The sequence below is a fragment of the Bubalus bubalis genome, chromosome 2 (assembly GCF_019923935.1).
Source record: "Bubalus bubalis isolate 160015118507 breed Murrah chromosome 2, NDDB_SH_1, whole genome shotgun sequence".
Taxonomy (NCBI): Eukaryota; Metazoa; Chordata; class Mammalia; order Artiodactyla; family Bovidae; genus Bubalus; species Bubalus bubalis.
In genome coordinates, this window is record NC_059158.1 from 4,067,494 (window position 1) to 4,081,656 (window position 14,163).

The following is a 14,163-nucleotide window of genomic DNA, read 5'->3' on the forward strand; positions in this document are numbered from 1 at the left end:
GACTCTAAAAAATACTTTGAATTTCCTTAAAGTAGTGTCTGTACTCTAAGAAAATTACCAGTGGATGCTTATTATTCCCAGGCTACTGTTCAATAGTGACTTTCCCTTAAAGGTATTTGTAATGATGCATTAATATTTGTTGACATCCTGAAGGACCTCTTTGAAGGCTTGCAAATATCTGGGGTTCAATCAATGACACCCTAACAAACCTTGGAGACTGAGGATCATCTTTTCAGCCTGCTGAATGTTTCAAAAGCCTCTACCTCTTCCAAGGGACCAGGGGAGAAAAGAATTGACACCAGGATCAGAATCCAATGAGAGATTCTACAAACGCAGAACCCAATCATTTGTGCATCAATTCATTCATTCAGCAGAGACCCAGTTCTTCCTGCATACCAGCCACAGTCTAGGCACTGGAGACAAAGCAGTGAACAGTCCATTAAGTGTCTGCCTCCAAGGAACTTTCAAATCCTAGAGGAGACTGATAGAAACAAGTGACAAATACATATATAATATAATCGGAATAGCTCATCATTTTGCATGCATGCATGCTCAGTACCTCGGTCATGTCTGACTCTTTGTGACCCCGTGGACTGTAGCCCCCCAGGCTCCTCTGTCCATGGGATTCTCCAGGCAAGAATACTGGAGTGGGTTGCCATTTCCTCCTCCAGGGGATCTTCCTGACCCAGGGATTAAACCTGTACCGGCAAGCAGATTCTTTACCACTAAGCCCATGGGAAGCCCCAGCGGGTCATGTTAGGCAATGATAAATGCTATTAAGATAGATAAACAACATGGACCTAATATATACCACAGGGAACTATACTGAACACTTTGTAATAACCTATATTGGGAAAGAATCTGAAAAAGAGTATATGTGCTGGTTTGGCCAAAAAGTTTGTTTGGCTTTAGGTAAAAAATAAAAGACATTTTTATGTTCAAGGACTTTATTGACTATCGGAGTCACTAACCAAAAGAATTTTTTGGCCAATCCTATATATATATATATATATATATATATCTGAATCACTTTGCTATGTGCCTGAAACTAACAACATTGTAAATCAACTATACTTCATTTTAAACACATGAAATAAATAATAAATGCTATTAAGAAAACTACAGCAGCATGGGAGACAAGGATGACAGAGTGGAGTGCGGTTATAGGCAAGGAGGATCCAGACGCTGAGAAGGAAGGAGTGGGCCCTGGGGTCTGGAGAGAGCTTTCCGGGAGGAGGAAGGGGAAGAGCAAAGGTTCGCTGAGTGGGAATACAGATCCTTATAGACGTGGAAAAGAGTGTGGTTCTATTCTAAACATGACCAGAAGCCTCTAGATGGTTTTGAGCAGAGAAGTAAAGGGACGTGTTTTTAAATGTTCTCTGGGGTGGGGCGGGGATGCTGTGAGGACTGGATGGGTAAAGAGTAAAAGCGGAAGCAAGGAAACCAATGGGGAGACTTTGGGTGATGGCACCGGGGGCTGGGGGTGCTGGCGGTTGTCCTTGTTCTCCGCTGCGTCCCCAGACCCCAGAAAGGGCGGTCACAGCAGGCCCTTGGTTAAACAGCGGTCCAGGGGATGAATTAAATCCTGGCCTAGAGGGGAGCTTACCGCCTCCCAGGTAAGGCCGACGTGTGAATTCGTTAGCTAGGAAACACAGGATGGGGGCGCCAAGGGGAACGTTTGCTGGAGAAGTGGGGGGCGGGGGTGGAGCCCCAGAGGCCAGGGCGGCTGGAGCGGGCAGAGAGCTCCGCCCAGGGCTGTCGGGGGAGGGGGCGGGGCGAGAGAGCGTGATGCCAAGTTTGCGTCCTGAGAGCTGATCCCGCCCACGCCCTCCTCCCGGTTTACTACGGGATCCAACGCCCTCCCCTGCAGCGTCTGCTAAACTCTCCCGGGCGGGGTGCCCTCAGAAAGCCCCCCTCCGGCCCCCTCCGTGCCAGCTGCACTGGGGGCAGGGGTGTGTCCGCAGCCCCCGCCCCGGCCGGCCTGGCAGAAACGCTGAGTCAGCAGCCCTCTCCCAGCACCCGCGCGGCTTCCTCCCACAGGTGAGCCCAGGAGGCAGGATCACAAGCAGGCTCCCCGGGGCGGGGGCCTGTCCACACACATCGCCGGGGCCCAGGCCCAGCCGGCCCGATTGCCAAGGTCCAGGGTGGGGTTCGAGATTGGCCTCTGTCACGGGCTCCCGGGCACCTGGGAGGCTTCCCCAAGTGCCCCTTTGAGGCGCACTGCTCTATAGGAACCCAGGATGAGGCTGGCAGGGGAGAGATAATAAATATAGCCAGGGCTTACTGAGTGCCAGGCTCCGGGCTCAGGGCATTATGCAAATAATCTCTTTTAATCCTTACCCAGCCCTGTGAGCTGGCACCATTATTCTGCCTATTTAACAGCTGAGGTTGAGAAACAGTGGGTAACTCGCCCAAGGTCTCCTGGCTTAGGAGTGGGACCTGCCTCACTCCAGTGCCCAAACTAGGAAGAGAAATCTCAAGGGAATAAAGGTTAATAGGCCGACAGCTAGAGAAAAGGTCAAGAAACACAAAAGACACCCACGTGTCCCAGTGCTCCACCACAGAAGGAAGGGTGGGCACGCAGCTGTGACTGGTCCCCACAGAACAATCTCAAACAAAGCCACAACTTCTGAACCAATCAAGATTAAAAGCAGAAAGAAAAGAAGTCAACACGCATCTCCCTCTCGGCTCTGCATTGATTACAGAGCCCCAGAAAAATTTAATGTTTAATATTACAATCCCCCCAGAAAATAAAAAAAAGTTTTTCTTTTATTTCTGGCATATTCCCACCCCATCACACCCCTAGACTCTGTACTGTTCTCAAAATATACACTAATTTGCCTAAGGGCTTCCCTGGTGGCTGAGTGGTAAAGAATCCGTCTACCTATGCAGGAGATGCAGGTTCAATCCCAGGGTTGAGAAGATCCCCTGGAGGAGGAAATGGCAACCCACTCCAGTATTCTTGCCTGGGAAATCCCGTGGACAGAGGAGCCTGGTGGGCTCCATACAGTCCATGGGTCACAAGAGTCAGACATGACTTAGGGCTAGACAACAACAATAAATTTGTCTAAACCTTTTGTCTTTTTTACTTACAGAGTATAATAGGCAGCTAAAATGAGTTCACTCGGATTACTGCACAACTACGCACGCCAAGCAAGAGATGCTGAGATGAGATTGGGAAGCTGTGGAAAGATCTGGTCTGAACAGCGTTGCAATGTGGGACAGCAAGCCTGGGTGCTGTGCACACTGAGAAATGAAATTACTTTATGGGATGAAACAAAAAGGAAAAATACTGCAAGTATTTATAACCCGTGCCACTCAAGGAAGAGCAACCATCTGGCTTAAATCCTTCTCGAAAGTCAGCAATGGAGGAGATACTGGCCCCCAACTCTTTCTCTTCCAGAGGGAGAGCCCCTTACACGTGGCCCGGGGGTAAAGCTTAGAGATTCCCATTCCTGATGCTTTCTCGCGCATTTCTGTAGATTTCACGTCAGACCCAGACCACCTCGTGCCGTTCAGTAATCCCATGTCTGGAATCACGACTGAAATGAGAGCCAGGAGAGAACTTATTTTTCCCCCTCGGTTGCCCTAACTCTCAGCTTAGGAGTCCCCCAGACACCCATAAACATGATCTAGTGTGCTTCTGCTCATCACACCTTGCACAAGTGCCCTGAGGGGGGGATTTGACGCAAGCACTGTGGCGGGGGAGACAGCTGGGAACCGTCAGTCCCCGCAGGAGGACAGAGGTCTCCAGCTGCCATGAGGGCGCGTTCCCTGTGCGTGCCTCAGTGTTCCTTTCTTAACACATTGCCTAAACCAGTGACTCTCCTGCACAAAGGAGTCCAGGGACGTGATGTTCGGGGAATTCTATTTTCTTATGAAGTCTGAATAAAAACGCCCTTCTCTGGGACTTCACTGGTGGTCCAGTGGCTAAGACTCTGCCCTGCAATACAGAGGGCCTGGGTTCAATCCCCGGTCAGGGAACTAGATCCTGCACGCCACAGCTAAGTGTTTTCATGCTGCAGCTAAGACCTGGTGCAGCCACACAAATAAACAAATAAAAGTAAATTAAAAATAATATTTCTTTAAAAACAAATTTTCTCCTCCACCCTCCTGTCCCAGGGCTCGGAGACCATGCAGCCCCCAGGACTCCCATCTGCTCAGACAGCATTTACTCCCACTGGGCTTGTTCTCTGCAGCTCCTGTAAGTGGCAGAAGGACACAAAACACAGAGTCCCTGCTTTCGGCGGAGGCCCCACTGCACACACTCACTGTCCTGTGTTCACTCTGGAATCGCCGCCACAGTGACAGCCCCCCTCCATCTCAGCTCCTTCCGCAAACGCCTGCCGGCAACTTAAGTTTTACCTCTGGGAGCAAAAAAACCCCACCTTTCCAATGAAGAGCCTCAGATTGACAAACTCAAGTCTCCCCTGTACACAGAATATTATATCTTCACCAACTATATAAAAGTGTATATCCTCAATCTTCCCCAGAAAGTTGGAGGTGGAAAAGAGCTCTGAGGGGCTGACCCAGCCCTAAAATAGAATACAGATCAGGTATGTGGTTTGAATATTTCTACCAGTAACACTGAAGAAGCTGAAGTTGAACGGTTCTATGAAGACCTACAAGACCTTTTAGAACTAACACCCAAAAAAGATGTCCTTTTCATTACAGGGGACTGGAATGCAAAAGTAGAAAGTCAAGAAACACCTGGAGTAACAGGCAAATTTGGTCTTGGAATACAGAATGAAGCAGGGCAAAGACTAATAGAGTTTTGCCAAGAAAAATGCACTGGTCATAGCAAACACCCTCTTCCAACAACACAAGAGAAGACTTTACACATGGACATCACCAGATGGTCAACACTGAAATCAGATTGATTATATTCTTTGCAGCCAAAGATGGAGAAGCTCTATACAGTCAACAAAAACAAGACCAGGAGCTGACTGTGGCTCAGACCATGAGCTCCTTATTGCCAAATTCAGACTGAAATTGAAGAAAGTAGGGAAAACCACTAGACCATTCAGGTATGACCTAAATCAAATCCCTTATGATTATACAGTGGAAGTGAGAAATAGATTTAAGGGCCTAGATCTGATAGATAGAGTGCCTGATGGACTATGGAATGAGGTTTGTGACATTGTAAGGAGACAGGGATCAAGACCATCCCCATGGAAAAGAAATGCAAAAAAGCAAAATGGCTGTCTGGGGAGGCTTTACAAATAGCTGTGAAAAGAAGAGAAGCGAAAAGCAAAGGACAAAAGGAAAGATATAAGCATCTGAATGCAGAGTTCCAAAGAATAGCAAGAAGAGATAAGAAAGCCTTCCTCAGCGATCAATGCAAAGAAATAGAGGAGAACAACAGAATGGGAAAGACTAGAGATCTCTTCAAGAAAATTAGAGATACCAAGGGAACATTTCATGCATAGATGGGCTCGATAAAGGACAGAAATGGTATGGACCTAACAGAAGCAGAAGATACCAAGAAGAGGTGGCAAGAATACACAGAAGAACTGTACAAAAAAGATCTTCATGACCCAGATAATCACGATGGTGTGATCACTGACTTAGAGCCAGACATCCTGGAATGTGAAGTCAAGTGGGCCTTAGAAAGCATCACTACGAACAAAGCTAGTGGAGGTGATGGAATTCCAGTTGAGCTATTCCAAATTCTGAAAGATGATGCTGTGAAAGTGCTGCACTCAATATGCCAGCAAATTTGGAGAACTCAGCAGTGGCCACAGGACTGGAAAAGGGCAGTTTTCATTCCAATCCCAAAGAAAGGCAATGCCAAAGAATGCTCAAACTACCGCACAATTGCACTCATTTCACATGCTAGTAAAGTAATGCTCAAAATTCTCCAAGCCAGGCTTCAGCAATATGTGAACCGTGAACTTCCTGATGTTCAAGCTGGATTTAGAAAAGGCAGAGGAACCAGAGATCAAATTGCCAACATCTGCTGGATCATGGATAAAGCAAGAGAGTTCCAGAAAAACATTTCTGCTTTATTGACTATGCCAAAGCCTTTGACTGTGTGGATCACAATAAACTGTGGAAAATTCTGAAAGAGATGGGAATACCAGACCACCTGACCTGCCTCTTGAGAAATCTGTATGCAGATCAGGAAGCAACAGTTAGAACTGGACATGGAACAACAGACTGGATCTAAATAGGAAAAGGAGTACGTCAAGGCTATATATTGTCACCCTGCTTATTTAACTTCTATGCAGAGTACATCATGAGAAATGCTGGGCTGGAAGAAACACAAGCTGGAATCAAGATTGCCGGGAGAAATATCAATAACCTCAGATATGCAGATGACACCACCCTTATGGCAGAAAGTGAAGAGGAACTAAAAAGCCTCTTGATGAAAGTGAAAGCGGAGAGTGAAAAAGTTGGCTTAAAGCTCAACATTCAGAAAATGAAGATCATGGCATCTGGTCCCATCCCTTCATGTGAAATAGATGGGGAAACAGCATCAGACTTTATTTTTTGGGGGCTCCAAAATCACTGCAGATGGTGACTGCAGCCATGAAATTAAAAGACGCTTACTCCTTGGAAGGAAAGTTATGACCAACCTAGATAGCATATTCAAAAGCAGAGACATTACTTTGCCAACAAAGGTCCATCTAGTCAAGGCTATGGTTTTTCCAGTGGTCATGTATGGATGTGAGAGTTGGACTGTGAAGAAGGCTGAGTGCCGAAGAATTTATACTTTTGAACTGTGGTGTTGGAGAAGACTCTTGAGAGTCCTTTGGACTGCAAGGAGATCCAACCAGTCCATTCTGAAGGAGATCAGCCCTGGGATTTCTTTGGAAGGAATGATGCTGAAGCTGAAACTCCAGTACTTTGGCCACCTCATGCGAAGAGTTGATTCATTGGAAAAGACTCTGATGCTGGGAGGGATTGGGGGCAGGAGAAGAAGGGGATGACAGAGGATGAGATGGCTGGATGGCATCACTGACTCAATGGACGTGAGTCTGAGTGAACTCCGGGAGTTGGTGATGGACAGGGAGGCCTGGCATGCTTCGATTCATGGGGTCGCAGAGTCGGACACGACTGAGCGACTGAACTGAACTGAACTGAACTGAGGAACCACACTAAAGGAAAAGTGAGTGATAGTCGCTCAGTCATGTCCAACTCTTTGTGACCCCATAGCCCGCCAGGCTCCTCTGTCCATGGGATTCGTCAGGCAAGAATAGTGGAGTGGGTTGACATTTCCTTCTCCAGTTAAAAGAAAAGGAAATAGGCGAAATCCATTTTAGTAATATATTCAGCCCAATGGAACCAAAATATTTCCATTTGAATGTATACTCAATACCTAAAATGATCGATGAGACTTTCCGCGTGCTGTGTCCCAGGCTGGAGCCCCAGACCCCAGTGTATCTGTTACAAGGACGTCTCACCTTGGACATGGCACAGGTCAGGTCCCCGGGACCACCTGCGGCCAGTAGCTGCCAAATTGGACAGAGCAGGTCTGACCAAGTCTGGAGGGATCTTTGAGTCACCTGCTATCTGCCTGTTCTCTCAGCTTTATCTTCCTCGAAGGCAGGCCACTGGTTTACAGCTCTCTGGATACCCGACCTAATAGGCACTCAATACAATGAGTGAGTAAATTTCTAATTTACTTTCCTGGCCCTTAAATCACCCCTTCTAAAAATATCATTTAAATGTTAAAGCCTGCCAAGGGTAACATGTAATTTTTTTTGAAATCCAAAAATAAGTGCCCCCCCCCTTTTTTTTTAACATGCTGAGGAAGGCATACAGGTTTGGTTTGGCAGAAATTCCTGGATAACCTCGGTGCCAGGGGAGCTCCCCAGAAGCCAACACTATAAACTCCAACCCTGACTGTGAGAAGTGGATATGTCCTGGGCGGCAACCCCCCCGCGCCGAGGTGCTCGGTGGCGCTCAGGCGGAGGCCCCAGGGCACCAGGCACTAAAGCTGCCCGCTCCTCCCGAGGGGCTGGGGGCAGCCTGGGGGCGGCCGAGAAGCAGCGGGAAGAGACTCCTCCCAGCCCCTGTGCGCTGCTTTGGGGCACCCGCCTGAGCTGAGCAGAAGGGCCAGTCCAGGGATGTTTTGCCAGCTCCAGACCCTGCTGTTTACGTCCTCAGCTGCAGTGTGGCTTCTCTGGGCCATGCTGTGCTGGGGAGGGCTCCGGGTCCCTCCTCCCCTCCTCCTCCCTCCTTCCTCCTCCCTCCCCTCCTCCTCCCTCCTCCCTCCCTCCCTTTCATCTGATGGCATCTGGATCCATCCTAAAGGCTGAGCTGGGTGCTGCCCCACCTGACCCTTTTTCCTCCCTTGGTTCTGACTCACACTCCCTACTTCGTACTTTGAACTCAGGCTGGGTTATCTGCTGCCTGAGTCACTATACGTGATCCGAAGCCCCTCTCGTCCGGATAGCCCTGCCACCTCTCTCAAATCAGTCCTTAGGAATGCAGGCTTTCAGGGTCCCGCCAGCCATCCAAATAGGACAGAGGATGAACACAGAAGCCCAGAACCTCGGTCACTCATTCCGAAAGCCCTCACGGAGCTTCCGCCGCAGAAAGGATTGTGGGAAGGTCACAAGCCCTGAAAGAGGCAGCAAGATAGATACCAAGTGGGGGAGAAATTGTCACTGACCTCCGTTCTGCCCTCCAGGTCTGAAAGCAGGGAGCATGGGGACGTTTGAGGCCATTCACTCATTCATTCCTGAGTAATGTGCCGGACAGCAAACCGTGGGCTTGATATAAAGAAGAAAACAGACACGGAAGGTTAGATGTGAGATTACAAACAGGCAGACTTTTTTTTTTTAATGGAGCAAGATGTAACCAGAAGTGCTAGAATGGCTCTTATCAAAAGGACATTATAACACATGTTGGTGAGGATGTGGAGAAATAGCAGCATTCATGCATTGCTGGTGGGAAAGAAAAATGGTGCAGGTGTCTGCCCCTCAAAGATACAACAATGCTGCGTATACCCAAAATAAATGAAAACACATATCCACACCAAAAGTACCTGCAAATACTCACAGAACTTTTTGCATAATGGCCAAAAAATGGAAACAATCAAGTGTTCACTGGTGAATGGATAGATAAAATGTGCTATATCCATATAACAGACTACTTGGCAAAACAGAAAAAAGAAAAAGGAAGGAAGTGCTATACTCAGTACAACATGGATGAACCTTGGAACACAGTTAAATGAGGGAAACCAGTCATGTGCTGTCTGATTCCATTTGTAGGAAATGGCCAGAACAGGCAAATCTGTAGAAACAGAAGGTAAATAGTGGCTGCTGGGGGAAGAGGGGCTGGGCATGACTGCTAAGGGGAGCAGGGTTTCTGTTCAGGGGGATGAAAATGTTCTAAAGTTAACGGTGGTGACGGTTTCACAACTGGTGAGTGCACTAAAAACCATTGAACTGCACGCTTTGAAATGACAAAGTCGTGTGCTTTGTGAATTGTGTCTTCATGCATCTGCCCAGCCGTGTCTTCAGCATCCTTAGCAAATGGTGGTACTGTCACCCACGGACACACAGGGGTTCCCGCTGGCAGAGGAGCCGAGCAAAGTAACGGGGACGTCCGCGTGTGACCTCTGGGGCAGTGAACTTGGGTTACCAGGCAGCTGGCGTTAGGGACACGTGTGAAACGTGAAGCGTTCAGCCCAGGGTCTGGCACTCAGGAAGGACTCGAGAAACAGTAACGCTCATTAAGCATCTTCTTAATATATTCTATGTCATCTGTAATGGTTTTCCCCCCATCTTTCTAGCTCCCTTTGACCGTAACGCGTGAACACGGAGCCTCACACTATGGGAATCATGAAGAGCCTCGTAGCTCTATTTATGGTATGAAAAAAAATTGTGTCTTGTTAGAGGAGTTTTGAAACCACCAGGAAACACCTGTGGAGGGAGGCGGGGAGATAGGCAGAAACGACAGTACCCCTTTCTCTCCCCCCGCCCCCCGGCAGAAACGACACCAGCCCCACAGCAGGCTTTGGGGTTCGCAGCTGGGCAGTTCTTTGCTCTGGGGCTCCGCTGTGCCTTGAAGGCTCTGGGCAGTATCCCTGGTCTCTACCCATTAGAGACAGTACCTAACAGCTGACTCTCCATTCACAAAGACCGACCGATGTCGACGGGCTGGTTTCACAGCAAACAACGGTGATAATTAACAGGCATTTCTTAAAGACTAGAACAGATTCTGGGATATAGAGGACAAACCATGGGAGTAAGTACATCAGTAACACAACTGATGTGATAAAACATGGGTCTAAGCGGGGGGATATAAATTAGAGTAGAATAAGGTGCTCGAATGTAGATTTATTTGGAAGCAGGGGCTTATGAATATAATATGCAAATTTGTGCCACATATATGCAAATATATGCCCCCAGGATATGCAGATTTGTCTTCTAAGCCGAGACCTCTGGACACAAATATATGAGTATATGTACACACACATATTTTCCGTTTTGCCTAGGCTGTGATTCTGTCCTATGTCTGGGTTTCCCATACGTGACCTCGTCAGCTCGTCCTTTAGAGACAGCTAAAGACTGTGCAGGTACCTGCAAGACGCAGCATCTGAAGGCAGTGACGGGGCTCTGAGTGACCGGAAGATCCCACACTGCGTCTAGAAACTCTAGACAGTCCCGGTGGGGAAGCCTCTAAACTCGGAGATGAAAAGAAAGCAAGGTCGCAGAAGCAGCCCCGTTCATGGGCCTTCTCTGGAGGTAGATAGAGGGCTTCTCTCTGTCCAGGCGTGTTTGTGTGCTGTTGTTTGGGTTTCCCTGGTGGCTCAGCGGATTAAGAATCTGCCTGCAATGGAGGAGACACAGGAGATGTGGGTTTGATCCCTGGGTTGGGAAGATCCCCTGGAGGAGGGCACCGCAGCCCACTCCAGTATCCTTGCCTGGAGAATCCCATGGACAGAGGAGCCTGGTGGGCTACAGTCCATGGGGTTGCAAAGAATCAGACATGACTGAGCGACTAACCATGTTGTTTGCAGGAGAGAGAGGGGTGAGATAAGGGTTCCAAGTCCCTTGGCCTCTAATAGTGGCTGAACCTTCTGGATCGATCTGGTTTCACCGGTTGGTTAATGAGCCCAGGGCTGGTGTACACCCTGCTGGGTACAGAGGGTGGAGCAGGGCAGAAGAGGCGCAGGGGGGTGGTTTAAGGGTGGGGCAGAGGTGAGGGGAACATTTCTGTTTCCAGTTAACACTTGGGGTCTACTGTGTCATTACAGAAAAGAAATGCAAACTTAAAACCGCCTCAAGTAATTATGAGTGGGAATACGTCAGAGGATACGACGCCGCTTGTCCTCCAGGGAGCGCCCTGCTCTATTCCTGCTAGTGACGCGGCATAAATCCAGCCCAAACCAAACCCTAGTACTTGATGGGAAAACGGGGTCGGGGAGAAAACTGTTGTTCATCTCTAAAACCCATCCCGGTGCACGTGCAAAAGCCAGAGACCCGACTCAAAATCATCTCTCATCACGGAGATAGAAGAATGGTTTCCAGATGGCATCTGAGATACACAGCTTATCATTACATCAAGGAGCAGGCCCGCTCCAACCACATCCAAATGAACCACGGATCCACAAATCTGTGCCTGGGCAAGTTTGGCTTTTACGGTTTGCCTGGAACGCTCCTGGACCTGCCGCTGTGGTTTCTGGGCTCTCCCCAGGCTAGGCCTTGAGATTACGCTGATCATCTTGGAACCAGGCAATGTTTCAGGCGCGTGACAACTTCTAACCCCTTTCTGCCTCATCGTGTTTTCCCCAGGCTGGCCAGGTGGAACACGAAATTACATCAAAACATCATGATGGGATCTTCAAAGTGTTCCGTTTTCCTCTTCTTCTTTAAACTGAGTAGGGCTGGGCATTTCAAAGAGGTTGAGCATGGAGAGAATGTAAGGATATGGCTGCAAGGAACAGAAAGTTCAAAATGCCAGTGGCTCCACAAATGGGAGCTTACAGATCTCTCTCATTAAACCCCGATGGCGGGACGGCCTGCTGCTCACAGGGAGCCTTGACAAACCTGCCAGGAGCTCGAGATCTTTCCATTCAGCGGCAAGCTTCCCCACTCCCAGCACGTGGTCTCCAAACATATCCAGGATAGCTGCTTGGATTCTAGACATCACAACCACTTCCTAGGCAGCAAGTATGATAGGTGGTGGTATGTTTTGTGTTTTTTTAATGTTTCTTTTGGAAAAAAAAAAATTTGATTTATAGAAGATGAGATGGTTGGATGGCATCACCGACTCAATGGATGTGAGTTTGGATAAACTCCGGGAGTTGGTGATGGACAGGGAGGCCTGGCGTGCTGCAGTCCATGGGGCTGCAAAGAGTCAGACACAACTGAGCGACGGAACTGAACTGAATGGTTCTGCTGGGTCTTCGTTGCGGTTCACAGGCCATTCATTGCTGCACTCAGGCTTTCTTGAGTTGCATTGAGTGAGGGCTACTTTCTTGTTGAGGTGTGCAGGCTTCTCACGGCAGTGGCTTCTCCTGTTGTGGAGTATGGGCTCTAGGCAGGTGGGCTTCAGGGATTGTGGTTCATGGGCTTAGTGGCTTCATGGCATGTGGGATCTTAGTTCCTGGACCAGGGATCAAACCTGTATCTCCAGAATGGGCAGGTGGATTCCTAACCACTGGACCACCAGATAAGTCCCAATAGATGGTTCTTAATAATGGTCCCCAGTGATCCACCCTCCTGTGTCTACACACCTTTGCAATATCAAGGACACTGCCTCTCCTTCCATCAAGACGTGGGGTCTGTTTCCCCACCCTTGAATTCAGATTGACCAGTACAATGTGGCGGAAGTGACGTGTGCATTCCAGAGCCCAGGCCTTAAAAGGTCTTGAAGCTTCCTCTGTCTCCTTCTTGAAATTCTGATATCCATTTTGTGATAAAGTCCACCTAGCCTGTGGGAGAGCAAGACACCTTGAGAAGAACCGAGGAGCCTCAGCAACCAGACATGATCACCAGGCCAGCTCGGATCCCACAGCCAGATCAGCATAAGAAAGCTATCAGATTGCCAACCCATAGAATCAGAAACAATAATAAACTGTACTGGTTTTAGCCACTAACTCAGAGTGGATTGCTCCACAGCAATGGATGACAGTAAGCAGGAGAAGCAGAAGTAAAAACCATGTGTGGTGCCCTCTTTGATGGAACTTTCCATAAGCTTCCAGGTAGAGCACTGCTGTTTATGTCTTTTTGGCCACCATCAGCTTCAAGGGAGGTCGCATGAACTAAGTCATTTCAATCGTGTCCGACTCTTTGTGACCTGTGGATGTAGCCCACCAGGCTCCTCTGTCCATGGGACTCTCCAGGCAAGAATACTGGAGTGGATTGCCTTTTCCTTCTCCAGGGGATCTTCCCCACCCAGGGGTGGAACCTGGGTCTCTTACGTCTCCTGCATCAGCGGGCGGGTTCTCACCACTACTGCCACCTGGGAAGCAGGGGAGGTCGGGGGCGTGGTCTTTCTGTGGGCAGCCAGGGGCCCAGCTATCAGCAGGGGCATGGGTGGCTAAGGAAGAGCTGATATCGGGGTAAACAGCCAGCACTTTGAGACCAAGGAAAGATTAGGAAACCGAATGCACAGCATGTCCCGTGACTCTCAGCAGGTGTTCAAAAGTTAGAAAGGTAACTCAGGTTTATTTTCCTTTTCAACTTAAATTCTCCCCAGCTCAGAAGAAGAGAAGGGAAATGGGAACACCTGCCAAAGTACGCCAGATCTCCAAGACATAAACGGCCTTTAGGGCCTCGCCTGGGGGCCCGTGGTTAAGAGCCACCTTCCAATGCAGGGGACATGGGGTCGATCCCTGATGGGGGAACTAAGATCCCACACGAAAAGGGGCAGCTAAGCCCGCCCCACAACTAGAGAAACCCACACACTGCCACAAAACCCAGCACGGCCAAAAACGAAGTCTTAGTAATTAAAAAACAAAACAAAACAGGCCTTGAGACTCTCCAGCCTGAGGATTGGAAGATGGAGGAGCCCAAACCGCGCTGTGAAGGTTAAGGTTGCTACCGAGGGGAGCAGCTATTCCAGGTCCATGAGGGAAATCGAACGGGCACACATGTTACACGTGAGAAATGCCCCACGTGTTACCCGCGAGAAATGTCCCTCGCACCCCAGGCCCCTAGACCCGGATACAGGTCAACATGCAATGTTACTGCAATCCTTCTC

At 48.8% G+C, this 14,163-nt stretch overlaps 2 long non-coding RNA genes across 2 annotated transcripts in view; one reads left to right on the forward strand and one right to left on the reverse strand.

Moving 5' to 3' along the window:
- The window catches only part of LOC112579189, a 35,368-nt gene extending 26,410 nt beyond the window's left edge, over window positions 1-8,958 (reverse strand). The window contains exon 1 of the long non-coding RNA XR_006639848.1: window positions 8,621-8,958. This is a non-coding gene — a long non-coding RNA (uncharacterized LOC112579189). The remainder of the gene's footprint in view (window positions 1-8,620) is intronic.
- On the forward strand, window positions 1,710-4,078 carry LOC112579187. The gene is made up of 2 exons (XR_003103653.3): window positions 1,710-2,040; window positions 3,096-4,078. It is a non-coding gene; the product is annotated as an uncharacterized LOC112579187 (long non-coding RNA).
- Window positions 8,959-14,163: the final 5,205 nt, after the last annotated feature.